The sequence below is a fragment of the Monodelphis domestica genome, chromosome 1 (genome assembly GCF_027887165.1).
Source record: "Monodelphis domestica isolate mMonDom1 chromosome 1, mMonDom1.pri, whole genome shotgun sequence".
Taxonomy (NCBI): Eukaryota; Metazoa; Chordata; class Mammalia; order Didelphimorphia; family Didelphidae; genus Monodelphis; species Monodelphis domestica.
Window position 1 is genome coordinate 50,726,672 of NC_077227.1, and position 15,000 is coordinate 50,741,671.

At 44.6% G+C, this 15,000-nt stretch overlaps 1 long non-coding RNA gene and 1 pseudogene across 1 annotated transcript in view; one reads left to right on the forward strand and one right to left on the reverse strand.

Moving 5' to 3' along the window:
• Window positions 1-1,842, reverse strand: part of LOC107650844 (uncharacterized) — a 12,205-nt gene extending 10,363 nt beyond the window's left edge. Inside the window, exon 1 of the long non-coding RNA XR_008918186.1 lies at window positions 1,687-1,842. This is a non-coding gene — a long non-coding RNA (uncharacterized LOC107650844). The remainder of the gene's footprint in view (window positions 1-1,686) is intronic.
• A 2,839-nt stretch (window positions 1,843-4,681) lies between these two features.
• LOC130457066 (zona pellucida sperm-binding protein 3-like) overlaps window positions 4,682-15,000 on the forward strand; it is an 11,037-nt pseudogene continuing 718 nt past the window's right edge.

Genomic DNA, 15,000 nt, shown 5'->3' on the forward strand with positions numbered 1-15,000 from the left:
CCGCATATCATCTACCACCACCAGCAAGCTATTAGACTGCAAGTCATAATCCTGCCATCTCAACCAGGGCTCTCTCACGGCTCTCCAAGCCAGATCTTCCTTTGTTTAAGGATATAGAAACCTCCACTCTGGTCCTGTCTCCTCCTAAGCAGAAAAACTACCTGAGCAAATCCCAGAGTAAAAGCATCCAGACCAGAGAGGAAAGAACCAATTCTGGGGCTCTGGATGAGGTGTCTCTATTGCTCCTTAGGAATCCTATGAAATGGTAGCCATGCTTCTGGTCCCCATATGCTGCCTTCCTATTTGATGGTCCTTTCCTCCCACAGTGAATTCTCCCTCTCCAGGTCACCAGGATTCTCCCCCTCCTCTTGCCCATCAAAGCCTGCTCTCACAAAAGAATTCTTTGAATTCTTTCAAAGGGAAGTGTAAGTAACTGAGTAGAGTTTAGGGGAAGTGGGTGGGAGGTGGGAGTATATTTTGCCTCAGGAGGGAAACTCGGATAGAGGAATTTCAAGCTCACCTCCCCAGACAGGTGGGAATGAAATTTATGGCCAGAAAAGGCTTCTTGACACCCTCTCCCCAACTCCAAAAAAATCATTACACCCTGAGAATCATCCGCCCTGTCTACTACATGTAAAGTTATCCCTTCCTACTCACTATTCCTTCCTTCCTTCCTTCCTTCCTTTCCTTCCTTCCTTCCTTCCTTCCTCCCTTCCTTCCTTCCTTCCTTCCTTCCTTCCTTCCTTCCTTCCTCCCTCCCTTCCTTCCTTCCGTCCTCCCTCCCTTCCTTCCTTCCTTCCTTCCTTCCTTCCTTCCTTCCTTCCTTCCTTCCTTCCTTCCTTCCTTCCTTCCTTCCTTCCTTCCTTCCTTCCTTTCTTTCTTTCTTTCTTTCTTTCTTTCTTTCTTTCTTTCTTTTCTTTCTTTCTTTCTTTCTTTCTTTCTTTCTTTCTTTCTTTCTTTCTTTCTTTCTTTCTTTCTTTCTTTCTTTCTTTCTTTCTTTCTCTCTTTCTCTCTTCTCTTCTTTCTCTCTTTCTTTCTCTCTTCTCTCTTCTTTCTTTCTTTCTTTCTTTCTCTCTCTCTTTCTCTCTCTCTCTCTTTCTTTCTCTCTTTCTTTCTCTCTTTCTTTTTTTCTCTCTTTCTTTCTTCTCTTCTTTCTTTCTCTCTTTCTTTCTTTCTTTCTTTCTTTCTTTCTTTCTTTCTTTCTTTCTTTCTTTCTTTCTTTCTTTCTTTCTTTCTTTCTTTCTTTCTTTCTTTCTTTCTTTCTTTCTTTCTTTCTTTCTTTCTTTCTTCTCTCTCTCTCTCTCTCTCTCTCCTCTTTCTTTCTTTCTTTCTTTCTTTCTCTCTCTCTCTCTCTCTCTCTCTCTCTCTCTCTCTCTCTCTCTCTCTCTCTCTCTCTCTTTCTTTCTTTCTCTCTTTCTTTTTCTTTCTTCTCTAAGACAAAAGGGCAAGGGATAAGTAAATAGGACTAAGTGACTTGCCCAGAGTCTCGTACTCACTCTTCACACACCTCTAAACTGACCAGAAAAAAGCTAAAGGTCAAGGTCCAATTACCAATCTATCTCCTCCCTAGGACTAGAGTTCTTCTAGTCAGGAATCCCCTCCCCAGACTCTTCTCTCGTCCAGATCTCCCAGGTCTGGGTCTGCTCTGGCCTAAGGCTGGGCTGGCCCAGTCTCCCCTCCCCTCACCTGGGTGAAGATCCTCCGGTTCTCAGAAGCGTCTCTCCACTCCACCAACTGGAGAGACAACTCAGCTCCACCCCAGCTTGGCCCTCACTTAAATGAGATGGGGATGTAGCAAGGGAGAAAGTAAGGGAGGGGTGAGGCTGAATTGGATCCAGTCTCCTGTCTGGTGCCACTCTCAGGCTCTCCACCCCCTTCATTGCTGCCTCCCACCCCCATGGAGCCAAGACTCTGGCTCCTCTGTGGGCTCCCACCCAAGAGGAGGAGCAGGTGTGAGGCACCTGTCCGATTCTGTGGAACGTGTCAGGTTTCGTCTGCAGCTCTGTTTCCAGTCTAAATATTAGAAGGGGAAGCAGAAACAGAGGAATGGCAGAGAGAAGAGATAATGAGACTACTGAATAAGAATGCAGAGGTCCCGGATTCAAATTCTGGACTTGCTCTTTACTACCTGTGTGACCTTGGGCAAGCCACTTCCCCTGGACCTCAGTTTCCCCATCTGCCAAATCAAGGGGCTAGACTACATGGCTGAGACCTGAGCCCTTGAGAGAGGGAAGGGAATAAGGATTTATTTAGTGCCTTCAATATCTCAGGCACTGTGCTAAGAACTTTTACAAATATTATCTCATTTGATTCTCACAACCACCCTGGGAGATAGGTGCTATTATTATCCCCATTTTACAGTTGAGGAAATCGAGGCAAACAGAGGTTGCCCAGCTAATAAGTATCTGAAATTGGATTTCACCAATCTCAAAAAATCGCTTTCACCAAAGATGCCACCCAGGGCATTCTGGTCCAGGTTTGGGCTGGCCTCCAGGCTTTAGACTTTATGTAAAATTCTCTTTCTAATCCTCCATCACCCTATCACTAAGGCTTAGACTCACTCTTCTCATCTATCAAATAGAGCTGAGACTGGATGAATCTCTATGGTACTTCCCAGGTCTAAGCCCTGCAGGTGCCACAAACACACAGCCCACCCAAGGGCTACGTTCCTCGTGGGGATTGAGGGCGCTTCAGGGTCTTTTCTTGGTCTGACTCCTGGACACTCCCCTGGTGGCCTGGCCTGGCCTGGCCTGGGGGAACCTGGACAGAGTAGCTGCTTATCAGACTGGAGAAGGAGGGTCCCAGCCTAAAATCCTCCTCTCTCAGATTGGAATGGCTATGTTGAAAGGTTTGTTTTGAAGTTGAGATCTGGGTTCAAATCCCAGCTTTAACTTGGAGAAATTCCCTTGATCTCTCCAGAGCTCATCTAGAAAATGGAGGTGATCATTTTAATTTTTTTTTTTTTTTAGCTTTCACAGAGTCATGATGGAAGCCAGCACTCGATTCCAGGTTCAGCTGGTCTGGACTTGGAGGGACCGTAGAGATCATCTAGCCCAACTCCTCAACTGACAAAAGGAGAAACAGAGGCCTGGATAAATGTGAGTTGTTATCTCAAGCCAAATAGTGAATGTCTGGATAGAGGGGGTCTGTTGAGATTGTGCTCTCTCAGGGCAGAGAGTTGGTCCAGCCAGAGCACTCAGCCCAGAACTGTTCCATAATGATGGCGCAAGAGAGTAAAAGTGGGTAGACCCAAGGATTCTGTGTTGAAACCCTACCACACAAGCCTGGGAGGCGAGGGGACAGGGGAGGGCTGAGCTATGCCTCCAGAAGTAATAACAGAATAACTGAACCATCCCTACTCTCTCACCCAATTCCCATTGGGACCAGGTTCATCGATGGCCAGGGTCAAGCGTCTGCCTATGAACGGAGCTTGGCATTGCTTTGTGGTTGGATATAAGGGTCAGTCTACCTCTGGGCAAGATCAATAGACCACCCAGGCATCCAAACTCCAGGCAGAGAATTCTGACTGCATTGGAACAGGCCAATTTGAGAAAGAGTTTCGGGATCTCCATAAAGAGACACATATCCCAAAGATGGCACAGACACAGTCTTCCAAAGTAATATACATAGACCCAAAGTACAAAAGAAATTAAATGAAGCCTAGAAATAAATCAGGCTTCAGGCAAGGAAACATTAGGGGAGAAACTGGAAGAAAAAAACTCCCCAGTTCCCCCGGGGCAGTGCTTGGGTCCCCTAGCTTGTTGGTGAGTCTCCTGTAGGGGTCCCTCCTCTCTCCCCGCTCTTTCTTTGGGTCATCACACAGGGGAGCCACCAGTCTTCTACTCTAAACCTCCTTCAAAGCCATCAGTGAAGTAGAGACTGGAAGTTGCAGCCTCCAGAGAGGGAACAGAACCAGGTTTCAGAAAGGGTCAAGGACCCATCTCTCCTGGGCAGATGGGGGAGAAAAAGAAAAAATAAGGAAATGACAGGGGGAAAAGAAAAGGGGGTAGGAGCAGGCGAAGGCCCAGGAATACCTTCCTGGGGCAGGATACAAACAGGGTCCACTTTGCACTAAGGAAAGCAGAAATTTGCCTATAAACATAGACCTGCAGGGGCCAGGAGGCTTAGGTTTGCTTAAATACATTCAAAGATGGAACCATGATGGGAGGGAATTGATGGAGAGAGCAGCTAAAATGTATCTAATGTGAGACAATGTGTGCCAGGGGCTTGGCAGTGTCATGGAGGATGAGGACGGGCCAAAGATACTGGAATGAACATGGGTGTTTGGGAGATGGTGAAGGGATCTGGCTGGTTGACTGGCTAGAGGATGATCTAGATGGAGGACTAGAAGGAATCTAGAGGCCATCCAACCCAAGGTCCTCAGTTTACAGATGAGGAAGCTAAAGTCTGGGGAAGTTAAATGACTTACCTAAGGTCACACAAGGGGTAAGTCTCAGAGCTAGGATTGAAACCCAAATCCCCTTACTCTTAAGTCAGTACTCCTTCCACAATACCTCATGTAGAAAGTTCATGCTACTGAAGCAGGAAGGATAAGGCTGGAGGAGTCCTTAGGGCTGGATTGTAGAAGACCTTGAAGGCAAGGCTAAGGGGTTTGGGTTTTATCTGAGGATTCCATCGTGTGTGTCAGTGGGATGGTCTGTAAATCTATTAGACAACCACCATGTGTCAGGTATTGTGTGAAGCCCTGGGAATTCCAAGAAAGTCCAAGATAATTCCTGCCCTCTAGGAGCTTGCACTTTAAAGGAGGAAAAAACAAGAAAACAAACATATACAAAGCAAGCCATATTTGGGATAATAGGAAATAAAAACAGAAAACAGGCACTAGAATGAAGAAGGTTTGGGGAAAAGCTTCCTGTAGAAGAAGGGATTTTAGTTGGGACTTAAAGGAAGCTGGAGAGGTCAGTAGTCAGAGCAGAGGATGGAGAGCATTCCAGACCTGGGGGCTGGCCAGACAGAACAGAGAGATGGAGGGTCTTGTTCTCGGGACAAATGGAAGGCCAGTCAGTGTCACTGGATTGAACAAGGAAGGTTGGAAGGAGCTACGCTAGGAAGGACTTCAGAACATTTTTGTGTTTGATCTTGGAGGCCACAGGAACCTCTATTTCAGGAAAGTCATTTTGGAGACTGAATGGAGGAGAGATTGGAGTGGGGAGAGACTTGAGGCAGGCTGACCCACCAGTAGGCTATGACAATAGTCCAAGTAGGAGGTAAGGGTTCAAGGAGAGAAGGAGGCATAGCTGAGAGATGCTGCAAAGGTCACATCAACAGACAATGGCAATAGCTTGGATATGGGGTTGGAGACATCAAGGAATCCAGGATGACTCCTAAGTTGAGAGACTATGAGGATGATGGTACCCTCCACCTTAATAGGGAAGGTAGGAGGGGGTAGGGAGGAGAAAGAGGATGAGTTCCATTTTGGACGTGTTAAATTCAAGATGTCTATTGGACAACCAGTTGATGATGTCTGAAAGGCAGCTGGAGATCAAAACTGGAGACAATATGGAAATAGAAAGAAAGGGATGAGTCTGAGAAATATGGCCAAAAAGAAAGAAAAGAGAAAAAGCAACCTTTCCTTCAGGTCTAGCCCTCTCATATACATAGAAGAAATAAGCAATCAGTCACCCAGTTTGGGGCACAAGGATAAAGACTTTGGTATTGGGAGTGATAACACAGAACATTCCCTTCCTGCACAGTGCTTAGTTGAGGACAGGGAGGGAGAAAGAAAGAGGAAGTGGCATGAGACCATACTTCAAGCATCAACAAACTCCTCTCAAATTAATTTTTTTGTAATTCATGATGTGAAATGATACAAGCAATAATTAAAAGAAATTCATCCCAAAGAGATCAAAGATGATTCAGTTGGGTCTGACTCTTTGGAACTCCAGGGATCATAATACACCAAAACCATCCAGGGAGTTTTCTTGGAAAAGATACTGGAGATGTTTGCCATTCCCTTCTCCAGTAGATGAAAACAATCAGAGGTTAAGCAGCTTGCTCAGGATCATCCAAGCTAATAAATGTCTGGGGATGGATTCCTGACTCCAGGTTCATCTAACTGCCCCTAAATTAGATATTACAATGCCTTATTGACTAATAAAATTACATCCTACCCTTCCTGTAGACTTAAGGAAGATGGCAAGGTGCCAGTATGCATCGTTTGTGTCCTCCTAAGTGTCCCATGGATCATGGGATCATAGATTGAGAACCAGAAGAGGTCTTAGAGACTGCCAAGTCTGACTCCCTGATTTTACAGACAAAGAAACTGAGGCACAGAAAGGTCACATGATTTACCCAGGGTCAGATAGCCAACAAGTGTCTGAAGTTTGCCACCTCTCAAGGATCCCTGTGAAGGGCACACACACATACACACAGAGCCCACATCTGTGTTAGAGACTCATGACAGGTCTTTGAGGCAGGTCAAGCGTGAGTTGCTATTCCTATTTTATAAGTAAATAAACTAAGGTTTAGAGAGATTAAATTATTTGCCTAAAGTGTCATGGAAAGAGTACTGGTCCAGGCAGGATACACAACTAGAGAACACTCAAGTCCCTGAGGTCACAGTGAAAGGGAAGTATTCTGCCCTCATTATTTCCTGTTTCTCTAGATCTTGTGTTGCCATATTGTAAACACCTTGATAATAGCATTGACCTAATCATAGACTTCCTTTGTATTCCTGACAGCACTCAGGAGACCCAATAAGTGTTAGTTGAATGAGGAAAAAAAAATTTGTTAACAAACACCTAACTCTTAGGGGCAACTACTTGGCATGGCACAGTGGATGGAGTACCAGTTCTGGAGTTAGGAAGACTCAGAGTTCAAATCTGGCCTCAGACACTTCCTAGCTGTGTGATCCTGAGCAAGACAGTTCAGCCAGTTTGCCTCAGTTTCCTCATCTGTAAAATGAACTGGAGAAGGAAATGGCAAATTGTGTGACTTTACCCTGATTGTATCCATTTTCTAATCTATACAAAGAACTGGGAGAAGGAAATGGCAAACCATTCCAGTATCTCTGCCAAGAAAACCCTAAATGGGTTCATGAAGAGTTGAGTTTGAGTCACAAATGCAAGTGACTTACCAGCTGTGCAACCCTGAGCACTTCACATGAAGTCTTAGAGCTTCAGTTTCCTCATCAATAAAATGGGGATATCTAAATTCCCTATAGTCCAGAGCTGTTGTGTGAGGGAAGTGCTTTGATCACCTTAAAGGGTTGTGTGTGTGGATATACATATATTTTTTCTTAAAGCATTATATTAATGTCAGAGATTAGTTTTTTCTCAATGGCCAATGAAGCTTTGAATCCCCTCATCGTATCTCTCTCAACCTGACACCACGATGCCTTTCAGAGAGATCAGCTTGGAATGCTTTCAAGAGAAATCTTTACGTGAAATCCAAGGGAACAAAACAAAAGCATTCTTCTAAGTCTGGAAGCTAAACTAAACTAAAGTCTAGCCACAGGTTAGCAGAGTTGGATAGGGCCCAGCCCTTCTCCCTTCTCTTTTTTTATGAGCAATAAATTCTCCTTTTTCTATTCTGGCTCTTGGCACACCGTTGGGTAATCCCATTGCAGATCCAATATAATACCTTTTTCTTCAGGAAATGAATTTCTTTGTCTGTGTCCTCGAGGTCTAGGTCAAGACCAAGATCCTTCACTAAGGTTCTCCAATGCCACATCATGGGATGGAGGTAATCCTGGGTTCTTGAAGCCTGGACTAAGGGAGTCTGAGCTCTGGCAGGTTGTTTCAAGGTGGAACACTCTCGAGTACTGTCCCATGTGCGCTTGGTGGATGGACTGTGTATCTGGCTTCTGAGGGCCAGTGAAGCTAATGTTTAGAGTCTCCAAGTGACTGTCTGGGCACCAGAGATCATGAGAATTCTTGGTAGAATGTAGGGAATTTGGGGTTTGGAGTCATGAAAACCTACCTGACTCTTACACTATCTAGCTGGATGACCCTCAAGAAAATCATTTAATCTCTAGGAGGCTCAGTTTCTTTCTCTGTAAAATGAGGTTAATAATAGCACCTGCCACCGTTGTTAAAAGGATCAAATAAGATTAAAAAGATAGAAATAAGATCAAGAGTTCAAATTTTTATTAGGATTTCCCAAGATTATAAAATATTGATTATCAAGTATTAATTACTTCAAATAATGATTCAATAAACTAGAAATAAAGCACTTTGCAAGCCTCCAAGTGCTATAGAAATGTTAATTATCATCCTAGAGGGTGAAGTCTTAGTGGAGAGGGTACTCACAGAAATATGACTTCTCAAGGTATAACGGTATAAAGGCCAGTTTTAGAGGTGGCTGATTCCCATGACTGGAGTCTGTCTATACAATGAACCTTGTACACCCTGGGCTCTCTTAGTTTTTTTTAATTAAAATTTTTTTCAAATAACAAAAATCCATTTTTTCTCTCTCCAGCCCCCCACCCCCCCCCCCCCAGCCTTTGTAGCAAATATGGTCCATAAATGTGTCTCACTATACCCAGAATCTAAGTTCCTGATCAGGAGGTGAGCAGCCTGCTTCACCACAGGTGATCTAGAATCCTGTTTGGTCATTGCCACATTGATCAGAGATCCTAAGTCTTTCAGAAACTGACTTTGTAATTCCAAAGGACTCGTGATGAAAAATACCCTCCACTTCCAGAGAAAGAACTGATGGCATCTGAATGCAGATCGATTTTCACTTTATTGATTTTTTGTGGGTTTTTGGGGGTCTGTTTTCTTTCACAACATGAATAATATGGAAATATGTCTTGCATGATTGCACACATATAACCTATATCAAATCGCTTACCATATGGGGGAAGGGAGAGAGGGAGAGAATCTGGAACTCAAAATTTTACAAAGTTAATGTTAACAGTTGTTTTTACATACAACTGGGAAAATAATTTTTTAAAAGTCATCTTAATGGTGTTATTGTCTATAAAATTATTCTTCTGGTTGTTCACTTGACTATCCATCAACTCAAAAGTCTTCTCAGATTTCTCTGAAACCAATCCTTTCAAAATTACTTGTAGCACAATAGAATTTAATCATATTCATATACTATAATTTGTTCAGTCATCTCCTAAAGAATTCCCCCTTAGTTTCCAATTCTTTGCTATAAGCAAAAAAAAAAAAAGAAGGAAGGAAGGAAGGAAGGAAGGAAGGAAGGAAGGAAGGAAGGAGGGAGGGAGGGAGGGAGGGAGGGAGAGAGAGGGAGAGAGAGGGAGAGAGAGAGAGAAAGAGAGAGAGAGAGAAAGAGAGAGAGAAAGAGAGAAAGAGAGAAAGAGAGAAAGAAAGAAAGAAAGAAAGAGAGAGAGAAAGAGAGAAAGAAAGAAAGAGAGAAAGAGAGAAAGAGAGAGAGAGAGAAAGAGAGAGAGAAAGAGAGAAAGAAAGAAAGAAAGAAAGAAAGAAAGAAAGAAAGAAAGAAAGAAAGAAAGAAAGAAAGAAAGAAAGAAAGAAAGAAAGAAAAAGAAAGTTGTTCAATGTATTTTTGTACATGGGGGAGGGGTTTTTCCCCTTTCTTGGATCACTTTTGGGGGTATAGGAGTAGTAGTGATATTGATAGTCCAAAGGATATTGTATCTTCTTATTTACTGGAATTATCATTACTTTCTCCTGGGTTCAGAATTATGGTGTGGATGATTCCAAGAATGATTTCAGCTTCTGATGGTTGTATTTCCTTCTATTCCCTCCTCCATCACCAGAAGTACATTTTCTGCTCATCCTTATTTCCCCTGAATCTGGGAAAGCTATGATAAGAAGGACAATGATGAGATCTGTGTGCTGGTAGACATTTCAGTGGTTTTTTTCTCTCCTTTGGCCTTTAGAGAGAGATTCTCTGTTTGCCATGCAGGGTATTAGGAGTGGGGAGCCACTGCAATCAGGCTAGGATCTTGGGATTTGGTGCTACTGGACTGTGGCATCCATTGGTTGCCATTTGCAATTAAGTCCCAAAGCTGTTTGCCTCCATCAGCCTCTGGCTAAAGCCAATGATTCATTTCTCTCTGGTCAATTCAGTTGAATTCTATAAGCATATATTAAACATCTACTAGGTGACTGGCACTGAGGAAGATACACAGAGCAATCAGTTGACCCACAACCATTTATTAAGCTCGTAAGAGGCACTGTCGTAGGTATTAGGGATACAAAGATAAAAATAAAAGAGTCCCTGCCCTCAAGGAGCTTCCATTCTATCAAGGGAAGCTAGACATATAGGTAAAAGCTTTTTCTAAATGTATGTAACAAATACAAAATATTTATTTTTGTTTAAACCCTTGCTTTCTTCATAACAATTTCTAACCCTTTGTTTTTTGTTCTACTCTCAAGCCAGCCTTTAGTAAGCTTGGAGACAGTAGCCAAGGTGCCCTGGATTTTCTTCCAGACCAAATCTCCCCCATTCTTTCAACATATGACATAAACTTGAGGTCCTTCACCATCCTGGTCACCCTCCCCTGGACCCTCTCCAGCTTATCGGTGTCCATCCTAGAAAGTGGCACCCAGAAGGGAACACAATCCTCCGAGAATGCCATGTTCTATCTGAGAGACAGCCAGATACCTTTCCCGGGACGGGATGAAGAGGGTCATGCCCGCCCTTGTCTCTCTTCCTAGCCCTCCCGTGATGAGAGATTATATGCCAGTGACACAAGAGCCCTGGCTTTAAGCCCAGCAAGCCTTTGGAGTCTCCAAAGGTATTGCCTTCCCGGAGACCCGACACTCAACCCTGCTTTTCCATGCTGCCAGTGCCGCCACCGCCACTGTTATACATCCTGGCATCTCTCCTATCGACAGGAAAGTGATGGGGGGAGCCATTAGCCATCCTGTTTCCCACCTCTAAAATGAATTCAACACCTTTCCTTCACCTCTAACAACCTCTAGAGAGGACCTTCCACCCAGATGGAACAGTGCCTGGGAGCAGGGCTCTAAGGGAAGGTCAGGAGCCTCAAGCTTGTCCCCGGTGACTCCTGGCAGGGTTGGTGGCTGTTAGAATATTCTATTTTTGTCTAAGAAAGATAGCCAGTGATTAGACAAAAATGTGAGTAGAACAATCAAAAGCCATCATGCTTCTCTGGACAAATCCCTTAACCCCCATGGCCTGGCGCTGACCACTCTTCTGCCTTGGAACCAATATACAGTATTGATTCCAAGATGGAAGGTGAGGGTTAAAAAGACCCATCATGCAATCAGGAAGATTTCTGCTTGTCTGAGAATAAGTCAATAAGTGATGACAGGATAGAGCTTAAGCTATCAGGGAAATGGATCCCAAATTAGCCTGGTGTTGTTCTAAAGTTGTTATTAGGAGGGTGGGGCAGGGATGGGAGGGATAGGCATGAAGGAGACAGAAGGAAAGGAGAGGATTTGGGGTCAAGACAAATCTGAGGAACTGTAGCCAGATAGAATACTATTAAAATATAAGGCACCTTTCCATCTGGGATTGGGAGGCTTCCTTTTCATCACATTTCCAATTCCTGTACCCCGAATTTCTCAATGTTATGGGAGAAACACACTCAAATTTGTAGCAGGGTCTCACCCCAAGAATGAGAGGTTTAAACTCTCTTCAAGCCAGAAGTAAGAAAAGAATTCTATTTGAAGAAGAGGGTTTAAAGAGAGTTTAATAGCCCAGGCTAGTGAACTGGCCTTGGGCTTGGTAGAGTAGCCTGGGAGCCGGTGGAGCACAAACCACACAAACCCTGTGTGGATCTGGGTTTGTCTCTTTTTTGAGGGTCCTGGACTGCTAGAGCCCTTGGTGCACGTCTCCTGTTTCCTCCGCCATCCTTTGTCAGCATGGGAGAGGTTTCAAGACTCTTCTGGAATGCCTTCATCAAAGGGGGAATATAAGTAAGGTAAATCCAGAACAATGCAAGTAGTTAATAATACAACCTCACAGCTCATAGAAGTCTGACAGTTCAGAGCTAAGGTATGGAATAGTAGAGTTGCAGAATGGTTCATTAATGAATAATACAGATTCTGACATTTATGCTTAATTGGTGCTAACTAGTGAGAAGCACAAGATTTCAGAGCATGAGTTCTGCTTCTATTTCTGCCCCTCACTGCTCATTGCCCACCTGCATCAAATTTGCATTTTTTCTTTTCCTCTAGAAATAAACTTTAGAAAACCCAGTCTTAGCATCTGTAGTATGTGGAAGGGTAACAAAAGAGAAAAAGGGACCAGAGCCCACTCCAAAGGTCCTCCAACATTCTGATATGGACATGTCTTTGTTTTTTTATTGTTCTTCATGTGTTTTGTTCTTATGTCATTTTCATTCCCAAATATATCTCCCCTCCCTCCCCACTGACACATCCTTTGTAACAAAGAGAAAAAAGAAAGAGGGGGGAAAGAAACCTGGTTTGGTAAAACCAACCAGGCCATCAACTGAATCTGGCAGTGTTTCACACCCAGAGTGACCCATCTCTTCAAAGAAGGAAGGGAGGCACATTTTCTCATCTCTCCTTTGAGGAATAGCTTGGTTATGTTAGATTTATGGTTGAGACTTAATGTTTAATTTGGTGGTCGCCAGGGATACTAAATCCCAAAATGAATTACTAAGGTAGAATGGAATTTATGATAATTTATTTTACAATAGAGGGAAGATATTAAGGAAGAGATAAAAGGGGAGAGAGAGCTCTGGCTTCCTCAGAGCCAGGTAGAAATTCTAGGCCCCAGACAGGGAAAAGGAGTCTCAAGACGATGGGCCTTTCTCGGAGGTTCACACCTCCAGAAAGGCAAGGAAACTAAGTCAGCCTTTCACTCACCACAGTGACCATCTAAAAGGAAAGCAGTCTGAGGTCTCCTGCACAAGCTCCTCCAGGGTCCAGTTCCATAGCCAATCAATACTGTGTATTGGTTCCAAGGCAGAAGAGCAGTAATGGCTAGGCATTGGGGGAGAAGTGATTTGACTGGGGTCATTCAGGTAGGAAGTAGCTAAATTCAGATTTGAACCCAGGACCTCCCATCTCTAGGCCTGGCACTCTATCTACTGAGCCATCTAGATATCCCCTGACTGTATCTTGACAAGGTCTATTTCTCAGGATAACAGCTGTGGTCTTGGGCTAGAAAATTTTGCTATTATAGAAGTTCTTGGGTTCTGGGGCCCATTGGAAACTGAGGGGATGAGTGGTCTGACCTGTCTGGCACATACCACCCCCTGACTGTCCCTTGGGATAACTGGCTGCCTCAGTTAGGCTGGCTGGCCTATGCTGTGAACATGAAGATAGGCCAAGCCCTTGGCCATCCAGCTACTCCAGAGTGGCAGGGTCCTGTAGACCCAAGGTCATAGTGGGAACTGTCTCTTCTCCTCCAGATGACCCCAGGACTTGCTGATCTATAGCACCATGCTCCATTATGCACCCAGCCTCTCCCAGAGCCCACTGGTCCTCAGAAGCAGTCCTGTAACAGTCCCCATCCAGTGTCAATACCCAAGGTAAGGGATGAGAGAAAACAACTTCTAGCCTCCAGGGGTCAGGTCTTTCCTGGTGGTCTACAGCGACCCTCCCCCAGGAACTCTGGGGTGTCAGACCTTCCCTTCCAGAGTATCTCCTCACCACCTCTTCCAGGAGTGACAACGTGAGCAGCAGAACCATTCTTCCCACTTGGGTCCCTTTCCATTCTACCCTGTCCAGGGAGCAGCGGCTCAGATTCTCCCTTCGCCTCATGGCAAGTATGAGGTGCCAAGCTTCTACCCCATAGCAAGAAGTAGGGAAATCAGCATGAATGAAGTTCTTACTATGGGCTAAACCATGAAAATATAAATTCAGGCAAAAAGACAATCCTTTATTTCAAAGAATTTACATTGCAGTGGGGAAAATAGCACCCAAAGGAGCTGAAAAGTAGGTGGCAGGATGGGGGAGGAGAGAGGCAATGGTAACTCTTGGTTTTGAAATTCAAAATCCAGGAATGAAATGAAGGCCAGTCTAGACCCTTTACAAAATGGCAGCCCCAAGAAGCATTCTCCATTGGGAGAAGGGAACAGGCCTTATTGGGGGCTATTCCAGATTAAGAAGGTCACAGAGATGTGGATGTTAATAGGGTAAGGAGGCCTCAGATTCTGAGGGAAGTTCCAGGATGAAACAGCATCAGAGGAATGGCTTGAAATCCCAAAGCCATGTTCATGGGTAGGGAGTGGGGAACAGGAAGGAGAAAGAGTGACTTGGATTTGTTTGCTTTTGTCAATGAATGGGGTTAGGAAGGAAACAAAAAGATGAACTTGTTTTCCTTACCCTTAACTTCTAGATGACTGTAGGACAGAGAGGGCCTCTTCAATCTTCCAGCTGGGGGACTCCATCATTTCCAGGCTGATGTCTACACTGGCTACCATGTGCCCTTGAGGATCTTTGTAGATAGCTACACAGCCACCTTGACTCCAGATCCAGCCTCTGTCCCCTACCATATTGGCATTGACTTCAATGGGTAAAAGGATGGAAAAAGACAAGGAAGGGGTAGGTGGCTACATCTGATGCATCTCACCTCTTGCGCCCGGGTGCCTGGTGGACGGACAATCAGGAGACTCTTCTTCAATCTTCATTTCTCCGCGGCCCAGGCAAATTGTGTTGTGTTTCAAGGTAGACTCTAAGAACCAGGTAAATCCTCAGTTTGTGGATTCCCTAGCCTCGGGCACTTTCTAGCTGGGTGACTTTGGGCAAGTCACTTAACGTCCATTGCCTAGTTCTTCTGGGCCTTCCTGACCCCCTCCCCTCCTTTTCCTAGATCTATGTCAACTGCCCCCTAAAAGCCACAGCCACTGACCAGGCCCCCAGTGCCATAACTCAGCAGGTGATGGGTGAGTAACTTGAGAATTTAGGGTAAGGGGAGCATGGTGGAGAAGAGCAAAGAGTTTCCTACTTGATAAGCACTCCATGCTTCAAGCATGCTCACGGGGAACATGGTGCATTCCTACTGTGCCTTGTCCTTTTCCTATTCCAGGTGGGAACCTGTGGAAGGCCCTAGTGACATCTGCAGCTGCAGGGACCTGCACATCTCTCTCAGCATCCAAGAAACAGA